Genomic DNA, 15,577 nt, shown 5'->3' with positions numbered 1-15,577 from the left:
AAGTATTTGGAAAGTGCTTATCCTCATGAGCATTTTATGACTGGGCATCCATCTCAATTAACTCTAGGTGCCTAGCAGGTATAGTTAAGTATTAGAGCTAGCATCTCAATATTCCTTTATGCTCTGGAGAGGAGGAGCTGCTCTTGAAGGTGAATCACCATTCCTGCCTTTGACATCTGCTATGGGATAAGAGGAATTGTGCTCCAGGAGCATGATGAACGGAGACCGTTGCCTGCCAACTGTAGGTCATTTTCATCCATTATGTGACCCACTACCTTGACACCCAGCCATGCACCATCTTCTCCACACACTCTTGGTGCAACCCAAAGGAAGCCTCTATAAGAAATCTGGAATAGAGCCTCAGCATAATCTGGCAAATTGTTGAACTAATGATCATCAATCACTATGGACATACCTTTGGTAAGGAGGAGTGATCTGGGATGACAGGATGGAGGATATTTGTGGTCTGCACCTGCCCTGACCATGGGAGACATCCCTGAATCTGACAACATCTCTTTTCCCACTGGTGAACAAGGAATGTTTTCACTCACCCCTCTGGGGTTGTGATTTTTCCATTCCTTAGTATTTAGAGATAATCCTTTACTTTCACATGTTCCATCCTTTGATGGAATATATGGAAGTTTGTCCTGGATTTGATTTTTTTCTTTGTGTTCTTCATTCTTCAGGCTGAGAGGGATGTTTGCAATCATCTCATCTGATTTATTGCAGGCTGGAAACTAAAATATGGGCTTTCTGTTCAGAAAAGCACTTGCCACTGGGCATTTCATGCAAAGGAGACAGCTTTCCATAGAATCTCCAAGGTTGGAAAAGATCTCCAAGATCAACCACTCCAACCATCCACCTACCACTAGTATTTCCCCATTAAACCATCACAGAATCACCAAGGTTGGAAAAGACCTTCAAGATCATCTAGTCCAACCATCTACCTATCACCAACAGTACTCACTAAACCATGACCCTCAACACAAAATCCAGACATTTTTTTAACACCTGCAGGGATGGTGACTCCACCACCTCCCTGGGCAGTACCTTCCAGTGCCTGGCTGCTCTTTCTGTGAAGAAATTTTTCCTAGCATCCAACTTGAATCTCCCTTGTTGCAACTTGAGGCCATCAATCTTCCCCTGCATTCAGGCTCGTGACTTGAGTACATGTGTAAAAAGAAGAAGGTATTCAGTCATGCTTGTCACAGAACAGGGCAAATTCCTCAATCGACAAGTCTGTGCAAGGAATAAGGAAAAACATCTTTAAACCTCATTAGTTAATTATCGTCACTGCAGATGGTGCCCAGCTGTAAGCTCCTTTCTGCTAGTCTTAATCCCGTTCTCAGTGGCTACCCTGGGCAGAACAGCCCATTTGTTTCTTTATCAGGAGAAGAGGTTGAGTATGCAGCTGTGGGGAAAGCTGTGAGAAGGGGAGCAATGTAAAGCCTTAGGAAGGGAGATGGGGGTCTGTCCCCCCATGTAGGCAGCAGCTGAGCAGAAGTGCTCCATCTTGCATTTATAGGGACAAGCAACGTGAGGAGGAAAGGTTTCTCTCTGGCTTATCTCCTCTGTGAGTGCTCACGTGAGGCCCAACTTGGGATGGATTACTGACCTGAGCAAAGTTATGTACCTGGATCACCTTTGCTGTGGTAAGTTGAACCTGCCTGTCTTTGTGTTCTGTGCGTGTGTGAATTGATGTAGGGAAAAGAAGCCAACAAGGGAAGCACTGGACTAGTGAAAAATGGCAAGAAATAGGGCCTTGTTGTTAGTATTGATAACGTTTTTCCAGTGTATGTTGTCTTTTCTCACATCCTTTGTTTCCTACTAGGAAATAAGTTGGTGTTCCTCCTAGAAAACTAGCTGAATCATAGAATCATTGAGGTTGGAAAGGCCATTAAGATTGTTTGGTCCCAACATGAGTTGCTGGTAATAAATAAGAGCTGTGCTTATGGTAAAAGCTTGCTGAGCTCAAGCAAGAGCTGGTGGCTGTGTTCTGTTCTGTGGAGCAATGCAAAGCAATATCACTAGCAGATTTCCAAAGGCTGTGGTTTTGTTTTCCTGGGAGCCTTTGCCCTGGGTTCTGAGCCCACTCTTTAGTGGGGTATTTCCTAAGAAAATGAGTCTTACTTTTTGAACTGAGCTGGACACCAGCTTTCCTGATATAACTTCTTTTTGCCACCTGAAATCTCCCTTGCTATTCAGGGACAGCAGGAGATTAAGAGTGGATCAAGCCTTAAGAAGATCAGGGCTCCTGCATGCAGAGCAGGGACTCCTGTCCATTTTGAGCAGCGCTGCATAGGCAGGGAGCCAGGCCATGCACAGGCCTGCTCCAACGTGGTCCCTGGTAGCAGAGATGGTGGCTTTTACCACAATCCCAGCTGGGGGCTCAACCAGAATTTCTGCTCTGATTGTCTTCTGTAAGATCTAAGTAGCCCACAGGACTATTTTTTACCCTTTTGTTGGCAATTTCCCAGCTTAAGTATAAGCTAAAAGGGAAGCCTAGTGTTTTTGGCTAATAAGGGCTTCAAGTCATTAACCCTTGGCTGTTCAAGAGGGAGATAGCATTAAGAAATGAATCCACTTTTGAAGCTGAACAGAGACACAGAGAGATGATAACATAAGGATTATTTCAGCACAGCATTTGACCCCTTGAATAGTGCAGGGTACTGAATTTCATCCCATAGTTATTGGTCTTCCGTTTTTTACAGTCCTTGCATGTCATGTTACGAAAATCGTGATGTCAAGACTTTGCATCTTTACGGGCTAAATTAGCACAGATAAGTGGAAGGGTGCTAATAAAGGTTTGCCACAGGTCTGTATTTTAGCAGATAATTGAGCCTTTGATTAGAAGATCTTGCAACATTCAATTGCCTTTTGCTGAAAACCCATTTGGTTTCATCTGTCTACTTTGGAAGAATTTTATGGTGGATTTTGTGCTCTTGATTTGGGGATTTCTGCATCTCTGTGACTTTTTCTGCAGGGTTGGAATTGATACTTGTATTTGCTTTTGAACATCTAAGACTAAAGCAGGTTCTTGGTCCACTTATAATCACAGTGAATTATTGGTTGTGATGGCAACTGATTAGTATTTAACACTAGACATCTTCTGCTCCCTAAATTGCTTCTTAGTGCAGCTGAAGGCATGAGATAGTCTTTCCATTTCCTGCTGCATCTTTTTTCCACTTGTTTTTTTTTCTTTCCTTCTTCACTGGATCTCCCTCGGCTCTCTTTTGGAGCTTTAATAAGATTCTTCTCATTTCTTTCATTTATTTCCTTGTAATCATGATTGTGTTCTTACTGCGCCTTGGAGAAACTCGAATCATTTGGCCAAATAGGTGAGCTTTATTGCTACCAATTAATGTTGTTATTAACTTGATCCCATTACATAAAAAGAAGGGGAAAACTGAATGCTTAAGTGTAAAACATGACTTCCATGGCTTATACAGTGTTTTTTGTATTGAAAATATATTGTATGCAATATACGATTACATAAAATATAAATAAAATACTTTGGAGAGAGACAATGGATCCTCCCCTCTCTGCCCTTTACATTACAAGTCTTTTCTTTAATGTCTATTTTCCTATATAAGAATAAATAAATTTCCACAGTCCAATCTTAAATAACCTATGAGAAGGCCTTCTACTTCTTCATTTCTGGATTATTCCAACCTAAGTGACCTCAGTTCCCCCTTTTCACAGTTCCATCCCATTACATCTATTTATACTTTCTTGCTCTATGATGAGGAATTCCTCTGCATGCCTGGGAAGAATCAGCGCCTTACCATTTCAACCACACAGAGAATTACAAGCACAGGAGAAAATCAAGACCCAGGTGCAGCCAATGCCAGAACATAGGTTGAGAAGGGTCTTGATTTCATCTATTTGTGTAGTGCCTACAGTCGTCAGCTTCCCCTAACTTATCTCCTAGCTTGCAGCACACTCATTCCTCATTGTTCGCCTACAAATGCTGAGAGCTCCTAACAATGGAGATCCTACTTCTTCCTTGGCTCTCAGCTCCCTCCTGCCTGCCAGCTCTTCTATTTTCCCTTGGGCGTTAGTTGGCCAAGCAATGTGTATTTAGTGCTTTCAATCTTTTTTTTTTTTTTTCCCCTCCCCCTTTTTCCTCTCCCTCCCTCTAACCAACTCCTTAATCATTTTGCTGCCTTTCTCCAAAACCTCTCCAAATTGTCGGTATCCTGCAGGCTGTCTGATGTTATCCTCAGCCTTCTTCCTCCTCCTGCAGGGTGTGGAAGTTAAGTTTGTTGCCTTACTTTCCAAGGTGTATCTGCTGATATTGGTGGCCTATTGTGTGAGCAGAGCCCCATACAGACTTAAAGGCTTAATGGGTGAGGTGGGCTACTGAAGTGGCTCTGCAAATCCCCATATGCTGCTATCAGAGCAGTTCACAGGGACAAAATGCAATTTTGTTGGGAAATTTGCCATATCTCCTCTTGCTTTATTTAGTAAGGCAGTGTAAGTCACCATGCTAGGATCAAAAAGGCAAAAATTATGTTAGAATCATTAAGGCTGGAAAAGACCACTAAGATCTCTATCCCCACCGTGCCCGCTGACCGTGTCCCTCAGTGCCACATCTCCATAGAATCAGAGAATGGCTTGGGTTGGAAGGGACCTCAAGGATCATCAAGCTCTAACCCCCTTGTACATCAAACACCTCCAGGAATAGTGACCCACCACTTCCCTGGGCAGCCTGTGCCAGTACATCATTACTGTTTTGGAAAAGACAATTCCTAGTGATGTTCCAACAGCCTAATATGTGATATAGGATTCAGATTCTTTTCTAGCTTAGAATCATAGAATAGCCTTAAGTGGGAAGGGACCAACAAGGACCATCGAGTTCAACTTCAGCTTTTCTCTGCCTTTTCTGACTGTTGCTCTAGGAACTGTAACTATTGCTCGTGGATGAGTATATAAACATGAAACAAATAGAGACCCCAATCGCTTGTAGGTTCCCTGAACTTCCTGCTTCATACCCACACTCTGTGCCACATGTTGGGCTTCAGCTGTGTCTCAGCATTCACAAACCACCTGGAAGGTGCCAAGATTAAGTAATATCTGCTGATGGCTTTCTCATGGCATGTGCAGGGCCACCTCGACCTTGTCCCAGCAAGCAGAACCTGGCTGCCACCGCAGCATCCACTGAGCCGCAGTGACCTCATTGTGTATGCGTGCCTGATTGCAGCATGGAGGTGGGCAAGCCCATTCCTGACAGCAAGCTTGGGCCAGTGCTGACTGGCACTGTAGATGTCCTAACACGTGCATTTACCATCAGTCACCTCAGCGGTGGCTTCAGAACACTGCTGGAATCTAAAGAGGCAATAAACCTGTAGATATTCTGCCTTCTTGCTCAATCCAGTGCACATTTAAAAGCTGTATTGTGCCAATTCTGCTCCTTAAATGTATTTTTAGACTTTGCTATCCTGGCGCAGTCCACAAAGTGGTGAGAGTCGGAACGGGATTCTTTGCTTCCATATGGAAAAATGCATTCAAGTGCTGCTTAGTCTAGCTCGGTTGCACTGGGAGTGACAGATGAGCAGAGCATGACCTTGAGTCCGGCTGACAGAAGGCTTTGTCAAGTAATAAAAATAAATTTTATAGAATCATGGAATGGCTTGGATTGGGAAGGACTTCAAGGATCATCAGGTTCCAGCCCCTGGCCACAGGCAGAACTACCAACTGCCAAATCAAGACTAGATCAGATTACCCATCCAGGGCCCCATCCAACCCTTGAAAGCCTGGAGGGACAGGGCATCCACAACCTCTCTGGGCAACATGTTCCAGCACCTCACCACCTTCTCAATGAAAAACTTTCCCCTGACATCTAATCTAAATCTTCCCCCGCCCCCCACTTAGTTTAAAACCATTCCTCTTTGTTCTATCAGTATCTAGCTACTCATGTAAAAAGTTGATTTCCCTCATGTTTATAAATAAATAACTAATGGAAGGCCACAATGAGGGTCTTCCCACAGCCTTCTCTTCTCCAGACTGAACAAGCCCAGTTCATATTTAATCATTTAGAACATTCCAAATCTAGAATTACTAGGAAAAGAGACTTGCACTTACTGAAACCTTTGATGTTAAAAGTACACCTTGAAGTAATGGGATAGACCCTACAGTTGGTTCAATAAATTAGTGTGGTGGGATTGTTTTTTCTACTTGGTGGAACAGTCACTGTTGCATCATGATTCATTTGGAATCATCCTACACAAACTGATCGCCGATTTCTTTAGCTCTTTAGCTTGGTTTTTCTGCATTCTTTGTGCATTCGCTGTCTGGGTTTAGTTATCTGCATCACCTGATGTCCCTGTCTCTTGGCTGCACCACTCTCGTGCCCTGAGATATGGTCATGAGGCCTGGCAGGGACGTGGTTCTGACTTGCCTCCGTGAGTACCTCAGCATGCCCATGAGCACATCTGGCAGATGTTCTTGCCGTTGGAGTTCAAGTGAGGCAAACACTGAAGTTGGACAAACATGGCAATTGGCCAATCCATGAAAAAGATAGCATGTAGAGTCCTAGGTATATCTTGCAGTACTTTTCCAGAGTACTTTTTCTTTTTGTTTGGGGTTCATTCGCTCACTTCAGCATGCTATTTCTTTAAGCTTCCTCAAAGGCATGCAAAGCTTCTTAATATATAATCTATTTCTTATCACATCTGCCTTTGAGTGAGAGACAGGACAAATGGGACAGTGTTCACACGTGAATCCAGGTCAGCATCAGCTGTAAGCTGGGAAATGGTGGTGATAAGGAGCTGAGTGATGATTGTGGTGTTGTATAAGCTTTGCATTTACTCCTACAAGTTTTAGGAGATCTGAGGATGGGTATGAGGCCCCAGAAGGGAGGTGAATTGCAGCAAGAGAAGTACATTTCTCACTACGCTTTCACAAGATGCCAATAGCTGCAATATCTGAGTGCTTCCTGCTCTGCAGTTTGCGAGGTGTGAGCTGAATTGGCAAACCCTAGCAATTTTCAGGAGAGGCAGAAGCAAGGATGGAGAAGGTGAAAATGTTCAGAGCTGCAGTGGTGGCAGGAGTGAATGCAAAAAATTTGGAAAACCAGAGGGAAACCACCAGAGTGCAGAACCATAGAATGGTTTGAGTTGGAAGGGACCCTTCAAGGCCATCTGTCCCACTGCCTGCACTGAGCAGGGACACTCACAGCTCCATCAGTGCTCAGAGCCCATCCAGCCTGATCTTGGCTGTCTGCAGGGATGGGGCAACACTGCCTCTCTATGCAATCTGTGCCAGTGCATCACTGCCCTTATTGTAAAAGAAAGGAGTCTTTCTGGAAGGATTTTGAATACACCTGGGGTAATGCACTAGATGATCTTAGAGGTTTTTTCCAAGCTTAACAATTCTATGATTCTGTACTGTTTTGAAAACTGGTAAAGTTTATGAAAGTTGAGATAAGCTAACTTAGAAACAGGTAGGTGTTGTAGCAAGAAGGGGCAGCAGGAGATTTTGGGGAGATTACAGCCAATAATCTGTAGTATTTGGCCACCGTCCAGGTGTGAGGTTTTGGTGTGAAGGAGATGTAGGTGTCGAATACAACGCAGAGACTGTGAGCTAAGTGTGGGTTATGCACAGCGAGGAGGGCTGGTGGAGGGAAGAGTTTGTAGTGAAAGATAAGGAGGTGTTCTTTCAACCGTGATAAAAGTGTTGGCAGCCCCATGGCTGGGAAAGAGCTCGGAGGGAGGGGAGGAGAGGAGAGGCTCAGCAGCAGAGAGCTGCACCTGCTGCTATGGATGGGAAGAATGATGTTAGAGAAGGCATGGTGGCATCACAGGGAGCACGGTGTCATGAGGAAGAGAGTGAGGATGGGGAAGAAGAGCATACAGAGATGGAGGAGGAGGTGGAGGATATTGAAGGTGATGTCCATTGGTGTGGAGGAGAGCTGGATGCCAAGGACAGCTCAAACTAAAGAGGAGGTGGACCTTTTGGGTTGTTCTTTAAGACCAAGTTCAACATGGAATTTTTAAAGTATTTCCCTCTTGGAGATTTTTGTGGTTAGGATTTAACCTGAACCTTTCTGTTCATGAAATTTTGATAGTTTCAATGAATTTTTTTTTTTTTTTTTGGTAGACATTCTTCCAGCTGTCTTAAAACACTAAATGAAGTCAGGTGAAGTTAAATTTTCATTTAGCTGTCAGTTTTTTTCCATCTTCATCATTCAAAAATATTGAATCCATTTTGAAAGATTAGCAAATGAGAAAATATTATTTTTTTTTCCTTTTTTCTGCTCAAGATTTCATATACTTACTTTTGATAATTCTTTACCATACATTTTTTTTTTCCCAAAAAACTCCAAAAAATCCTCTTTCAGGGGTCAGCCAAAGACAGTGTTCCCCTTCCCTTCTATTTAAACATTTCCAATATTCTCTTGAGCGTCAGGACACAAGGGATGACATACACCTGATAAAACCTCTTTATTTCCACCACCCGAGTTCATCACTTTGAGCTTCTTTTCTTCATGTTGCTGAACATGGGGAGCCCATAGAAGCTGTGTCCCATCCAAGGCATTCAAAGCCAGGATGGATGGACCTTGGGCAGACTGGGCTGGTGGGAGCTGCCCCTACCCTCGGCCTTGGCTGATCCCAGCCCCTGCTTTGTTTCTTCAGAATGGCCCCAGCACATTTGGAAAAGAGCTTGTATGGAGGAAATGCCCATCATTGCACGGCAGCTGGCGGTGGAGAGAAGGCATTGTCCCTTCTGCTCCTGCACAATGCCCAAAAGGAGCAGATGTTCAGCAAGTGCTAATCCCAGGAGATCACAGGAGCTCCACAGAGTCCTGCTGGCTTATCTGATCTGAGAATCTGGCACTTGGGTTCAGTATGTGAGGAAAAGAAAGAATAGTTTATTGTTTTAAAAGTGCAGACAAGAAAAAGAGAAACCCCCAAATTTAGACTTTGGCAAGGGTGCCATTATTAGCAATGCTACCCTTTACTAACAGTCACTGACTTTAATTAAAATCAAGAATAAGGAAAATTGGAAGGATGTAAATCTTGGGGTTAAAGCAGAGATAGCAGATTAAGCAAGTCCATGAATAAATGCAAAAGAAGGACAGCGACTCAAAACTGTCTGAGTTACTGAACTGCTTTAGAATAAAATAACATTAAAAAACCCAACTCTCTTCCTAAACAACAACAGAAAAAACACATAGGAAAATAATTTGGATGGGATTCTCAGTTAGAAAGGAAGTCCCTATACTGAAAAACCCCATTGACAAAGAACAAGTGGAGGAATCTTTGAAAAAATTGGAAAGCACACGGATCAGCTGGTCTGATCGTGATGGCAGATTGGAAGTTAGAGAATGAATTGAGAAACCAACTGCATTGCTCCCCAGAGACAACTGATGCCAACTGCGGTGAATAAAGGAGAAAGGATTTGGACAATATCTGTGGGCTTTTTGTTGTTGTTGGTTGGTTGGTTTTTTGTTTTTGCCTTACTAACCAAAGCCAAAAGAAAAAAGTCATTCCAGGTGAGAGATTCTAGTATAATGGGACAAATGTTAAGGCAGAAATAACTACACAGCTGCATGGCACAAGAAATAGAGATGAAAGGCCAAGTAAATACATGATGCCAAAAAAAAAAAAAAAAAAGACTGCTTCTGCTGCTTATCAATTTTTTTATAGTGTCTAATTTAGCTTGGAAAAAAATTATTTCTAAGGATTTTAGAAGTTTCATTTTTGGGTGAGTAAAAGCTGTCCACAGATTCAGTAATAAACATATTGGAAAAAGTGTATCTACGAAGAGTATACATGTTAAAATGTAGAGTGATTTGATTTGTTAAATATATTTTGAAATAGTTCTGTAAGAGTGCAAAAAACATATTTTAAAAAATCGTAATTGATAATAATATAAGGAGCCATGGGTATCAGAAATGAAAGAGAAAGGGTCTAAAGAGAAAAACTAGAAACAGTCAGAAAAACAAGATCCATGCTGGAAAAAAAAAGTAAATGTCACATAGCAGGATACTAATAATCTCAAGTAATGTAAGTATTGTTTTGGAAACCGATTGAGAAGTGTGGAACTGGGAATGAGCCTTATGGATGACGAAAATAGCAGGATACAAGTGTGTGTGGTGCTACACAAGCATCCTGGTGAGGTGCATCTGTTCGTGTGCTCTTGTTCCTTTCATATAGTCAGTTGTGCCAGTTCTAGGTTTCTGCATTTTGTGAGCTGCTCAGTTCCTGCCATGCTGTCACCTCCATCTGATTGGATACGTAGTGCATCTGTTTGTCAGTTTTCTGGCATAAAGATGTACATAATCGGAAAGAGTGGTCAGGTGCTGGGATGAGCTGCCCAGGGAGATGGTGGAGTCACCAACCCTGGAGGTGTTCAAGGAACATTTAGATGTTGTGTTGGGTGATATGGTGTAGTGAGAACTATTGGTGATCATGGATGATTGGACTGGATGATCTTCGAGGTCTTTTCCAACCTTGGTGATTCTATAATCTTGGATGTGAAACATGAAGCCTTCCCTCAAAGGGAAATGCAAAGTTATTTTCCCCAGTATTGCCAGCTATGTGAGTAAATGTCTTTACTCGTTCTCTCTCAGTACCCAGATGTCTACAACAGAAAACTCTTGCACTAGAAATACCAGTTCTCTGTGCTAGGGTTGTCTGCCTCTTTCAGTGGAATGCTTTAGTTTTGTTCACATTGGGCTGTGATTATCAGCTTCCCATAGGAGCTGTTATTGTACAGTTGGATTGAGGAGCTTGGGGAAATGATTGCAGACAACAGGATGTGCAGGGAAAAGGATAATGAATGGGGCACCAACATGGCCCTCTCTCTTTCTGCTCTCAAAGAGCAGTCTATCATCTTGTTTTGTTACATTGCACTCATTTGCTTCCCCTCCCAAGCAGAAAAGAAATCTCATAACTCAGGAATTTGAACCAAGCCCTCCTAAATTGCTGGGGAACCAGCCTTGGTAAGGTCTATCCAGAACTGGCACCAGATCTCTGACCCAAACCCTTTACTCTGAAATGCAAACATTATGAGCCTTTGTCTTAACTTCACAAATTCACCTGTTAGTTGCAATGGTGAAGGTAATTGCTGGCACAATCATAATGCATCTCAAACAGATTTATTCCATGCAGAAAGGACACATGTTCATAGTTTAAAATTATGTCTTAAGTCAAAGTCTACTCCGGAGATATTTTCTACAGAATTAATATTTTTAAGTAAGGAGAATTGAAAATAATAAGTTCAGAAGGTTTTCTTTCTTCATGCTCCTGATTTATTGCTGAGAAACTCATTAGATAATGTATCCATTATCCAGAACAAGAGGGAGATTTACTGTAGGTGAATCTGATCCCTGAGACTAATTCTTATCCTCCAGAAAGCTGGTCTTCTTGATTACCTAGGTTAAGAACAATGTAATCCTCTGCATGGAAGCTTGTACTTGGAAATAAAATTTGTACTGCTGCACTTTAAAGACCAAATTGTTTCCAACTGAAGTGGATATGAGTAAATAAGAAGTAATGCATTCTTTCATTAAAAAAAAAAAAAAAGGGGGGGAGGGGGGGCAAATTTTTGTACTATCTAAATAGTATGTATTTCCTTGTTGCTACTTTCATCCACTTCACCCTACTACTTCATTAGGCACATCTGGGACCGTGTTCTAGGTAGTTAGAGACAATGGTCTCTTCCCCAGATCATACACTTCTAGTGATTTGCCTTCCATTGGCACATCATGTATGTCTGTCACTTCCTATCCTCGTGGTGGCTTTTGCTGAACTCACTAATTTCTCTAGCCTTTTAAGGTCCTTCCAAATGGCAGCCCTGCTCTCCAACACGTGGGCTGCTCCTAGTAGCTGGGTGTCACAAGTAAAATTGCTGAGGACCTGGGTGATGGTCAGTGTGTTTTAAACTCATTCAGTCAGAGCACGGAATGACAATGTCAGCTATCAGAAACCTCTTTTCCAAGCAAATAAATATTTCAAGTCCAACACAAGGTTTGACAATCCTTTTCAAGTAATTTTAAGCAATAAACTGCTTTATTTGCAGAGAATCGTTTTATTATCACTTTTGTCTTCTTCCACACAGTGCTTCCACTTGGTCTGTCCATGAATATTGATTGTTGATAAGATCATTTTGCCATTAAAAAAATATTTTTTCTTTCTCATAGAAGGGTGTTGGAGCTTGATGATCCTTGAGGTCCTTTCCAACTCAAGCCATTTTATGACTCTAAGCTATTACATGAGAGCAAATTCAAGTTAACATTTCTAGAGAAACATGGTTAGATCTTACAAGAAGATAACTCGCCTTTTTTTTTCTTTTTGTCAGAAATCCACCTTGTCTGAGAAAATTTTCAAATGAAATAATCTCGTTTATGATTTCCCAAGAATACATATCTAGATTTTTCAGCCGGCCCCATTTCAGATGTTATTGGTGACCAACAAATTGTTCTTTAGTCTGAAGAAATGACTTTTTAAAAATGGCAGCTAAAATTACTTGAGTGGAAAGAGAAACTTCCAGTAAAATGTTGAACATTAATTTATCAGCATTAAGAAAAAAAAAAAAAGAAACAAAAAACCCAGTGGACACATTCAGGTTAGACAGAAGGCACAGATGTTTAGCTGTAAAGTGAGATTAACTGTTGGAACTCTGCTTTTTGATGAGGTAGATTCTAAATAACTTAAAATATTGAAGCCTGAATGGTTAAATAAAGATTTTCTTATATCTCAAATGGAGGAAGGAAGGATAGGAGGTCAGTTGAAGTTGAGTAGAGACTGGATAGGGTTTAGAAGTGCATGGCTTGTCTGCCTGCTTGCTATGGTTTAGTGTTTTTGTGATGTCACTTAAACTATGGTTGGAAACAGAAAAAATTGGAGTGACTCTGGACCTGGCAAGGTCCTGAGAAGTTGGAATGGTCTCCAGAAGGTGTTCAGTCTTTCCCGAGGATGGATTCCTACAGATTTTCCTGCAGAGCTTTTGAAATCTTGTACAAAATGCAGGCCAACAGAGAGATGACCATGCTCCTCTGAATCAAGGACCCCACAGCAATGGTCTCTACCTGAAAGGTATGCTGTCCACAGCTAGAACAGCAGTGCTGGATGAGGGGACTACATAGTGTCTCAAGAAGTAGCTTCACATTTGAGAAACTCATGTTAAGGATCTGAGGTGTAAAACTTGCTGAACATATTCTTGCAGGACCCTCAAATCCCTGCACTTCCAATAGGAGCATTTTATGATTTTGTTCTCTCTGAAAGTAATTGCTTTCTGCAGAAGATGTTTACTGCTATAAGGGACATCAGTGAAGAGAAGCAATGGCTACATAAATAAGAAATAAAACAAGAATTCCAGTTCATACAAAAGTAAGGTTTTCCACTTATATATTTGAATCCAACTGATTAAATGACTTTTTTTTGTTTGTTTGTTAGTGTATGCTTTCCTAGCAAAGAGGAAGTGCAAGAAGACAAAGTCTCTTGTATGTGAATTAGAAAAGAGAGCGTCACTTTTTGACATTTATCATTCACAGGTTACTTATCTGTCTTTAGCTTATGCCCAAATCTCAGTGATCCAGCTGTTCAACATTCATCTGAGAACATGAGTTTGATACATGCACTGAACTTGAAAACAACTGGGCTAGGATCCACTGGATTTTCCCATTAAGACAGTATTGCACTGCAATTTTCTTCAAATTTCTGCCATCTATCAGCTAGGAAGTAATTAAGATATAAAAATTTCTTAAGAACAATGTTCATCTTTACTGTGACTCGACTGATTTTCCTGGATTTATCTGAATTGGATTAATCTGATTCCAAATCATGGCTGATGAGTGGCTGGGTTGGTGAGTTGGTCATTGTGGTGGCTCAGTAAGGTTGTCCTCTAGTCCTTTATGCAAGAGGAAGGTATTGCCTCTTTGGTTTTGACTGCATCCTCATTTATACTGGCGTGATTGAGAGGAGTGTCACTGAGTCAGATTTGCACCCTAGTGACATGGGCACAAGCAAGAAAAGGATTGGGCAAACTATGCCTAAACCCCAGTGGATTTGAGAGCCTTCTCCAGTAGATTAGGTAGCTTTTCTTTCTATCTTTAGCGCTGCAGTCCTGATTAACCCTCCAAGCTGTGGTCAGTCATTTTGAGGACAGTTTGATTGACAGCACGTAGCCTGGTAACACTTTTCCCTGCGTTATCCAGTGCATTCGGTCCTGGTTGAATGGTTTTGTTGGCTTTTGTCTTTTAATTTTATTATTTTAAAACTCCTGGATATTCAGTGAGGAAAAAGTCATCTTGAGCAAGCAACATGAAGTATTTCGATGTAAGTATGCACTGAGACTTCTCTGTTATGTATATATAAGAAGGTGTATTTTGGCAAGATGACCATTTTTGATGTTTTGCCAGATATTCAGTAGAATCCCCTTCCAATTCTGTAAGAAACTGAGAATAAAACACTTCTCCCTGTGGCAACTGATTGTATTTCATGTGATGTTTTTATAGAATTCTCTTTCTTCATATTGCATACTGCTTCATAAGATATTGTCTGACAGACCTTTAAAGTTTGGGTGGGTAACCAACTGTATCACCCCAAACGCATGGGACAGTATTCCTTCACACAGGTGATCCCAAAACAGCCCTGTGAAAATATCCCCCAATAAAATCAGTGTTTGAAAACTCTTTAATTTATTTGCCCCATATTTTACTTGTTTATAGTTCTTTCAACATGGTCCAGCAGTTTGAGATAGTAGAATAAATCACTGGGAAGCTGCTACATGTCTAGGAGTGCAGCCAGAGTATTGCGGGTTACTGTTGGTCTAGAGACCACAATTTGTCTGGATAATGAGTTTGTTTGGAAATTACACTGCGGGTGTCTGGAAGCTCTGATGTCGGTCTCGCAGGGGAAAAAATTAGGGTCAACTTTCTGAAAACTGTTGAAAAACAGAGAAAAGAGATATTTATCGTCTGCAAGATAGGGTGATGCATTGACCTTTAACTGGAAAATAAAGAACTGAATAGTTACTTGGTGAAATACGTCAATAGATAAAATACATCACACTGAAATCTTTCAGTATGCAAAGACATCCAAAGGAAAAGAACTCTCCAAATGATAATCTTTCAAATGATGCCTAATGTCTTTTCTCACCTCCCCAGGTTAAATTTTCAATTACTGCAGAAATGAATTTGCTGTAGTGCAAAGTGCACAAGTGTTTCACTTGAGAGTAGCACAGTTAGAAAGTAATGGTTTCACTCCAAAACGTAGTGAAAATTAGTGTTTGCAGGTTGTTGAATGCTGCACCTCTGAAAATCACTGACGGAATTCCCATTGTTTAATGTTTTCACAGAACTGGTTCTCTGATGAATACTTTGTAAGTAGGATGACTATTTTCTTGAAACTAGAACTTTATGTAAATGCTGAAAGTAGCCTGGAAAAAAACATAAAGGAAATATGTCATTAAAAATGTATCGATTGCTTTCTAACTCATTTTTAAACACTAAAAAAATAATTTCTCGTGAGATTTTTTTTGAAGTAGCCATAGAAAATGCTATCAACTAAGAACGAAATTTGTAAAGTTAACAGGGCTCAGGTGCAGCCAGAGACTACTACCAAAAATG

The 15,577-nt window shown here is 41.3% G+C and overlaps 1 protein-coding gene across 1 annotated transcript in view; it reads left to right on the top strand.

Moving 5' to 3' along the window:
* Positions 1 to 1,299: 1,299 nt before the first annotated feature.
* Positions 1,300 to 15,577, top strand: part of RP1L1 (RP1 like 1) — a 42,449-nt gene continuing 28,171 nt past the window's right edge. The window contains exon 1 of the mRNA XM_085218312.1: positions 1,300 to 1,652. The gene's annotated coding sequence lies outside the window, so the exon portion shown is untranslated. The remainder of the gene's footprint in view (positions 1,653 to 15,577) is intronic.

Source organism: Meleagris gallopavo, chromosome 2 (genome assembly GCF_905368555.1).
Source record: "Meleagris gallopavo chromosome 2, MGAL_WU_HG_1.1, whole genome shotgun sequence".
NCBI classification, from domain to species: Eukaryota; Metazoa; Chordata; class Aves; order Galliformes; family Phasianidae; genus Meleagris; species Meleagris gallopavo.
Note: the sequence above shows the minus strand (reverse complement) of the source record. Positions and strands in the feature narration are given on the sequence as shown.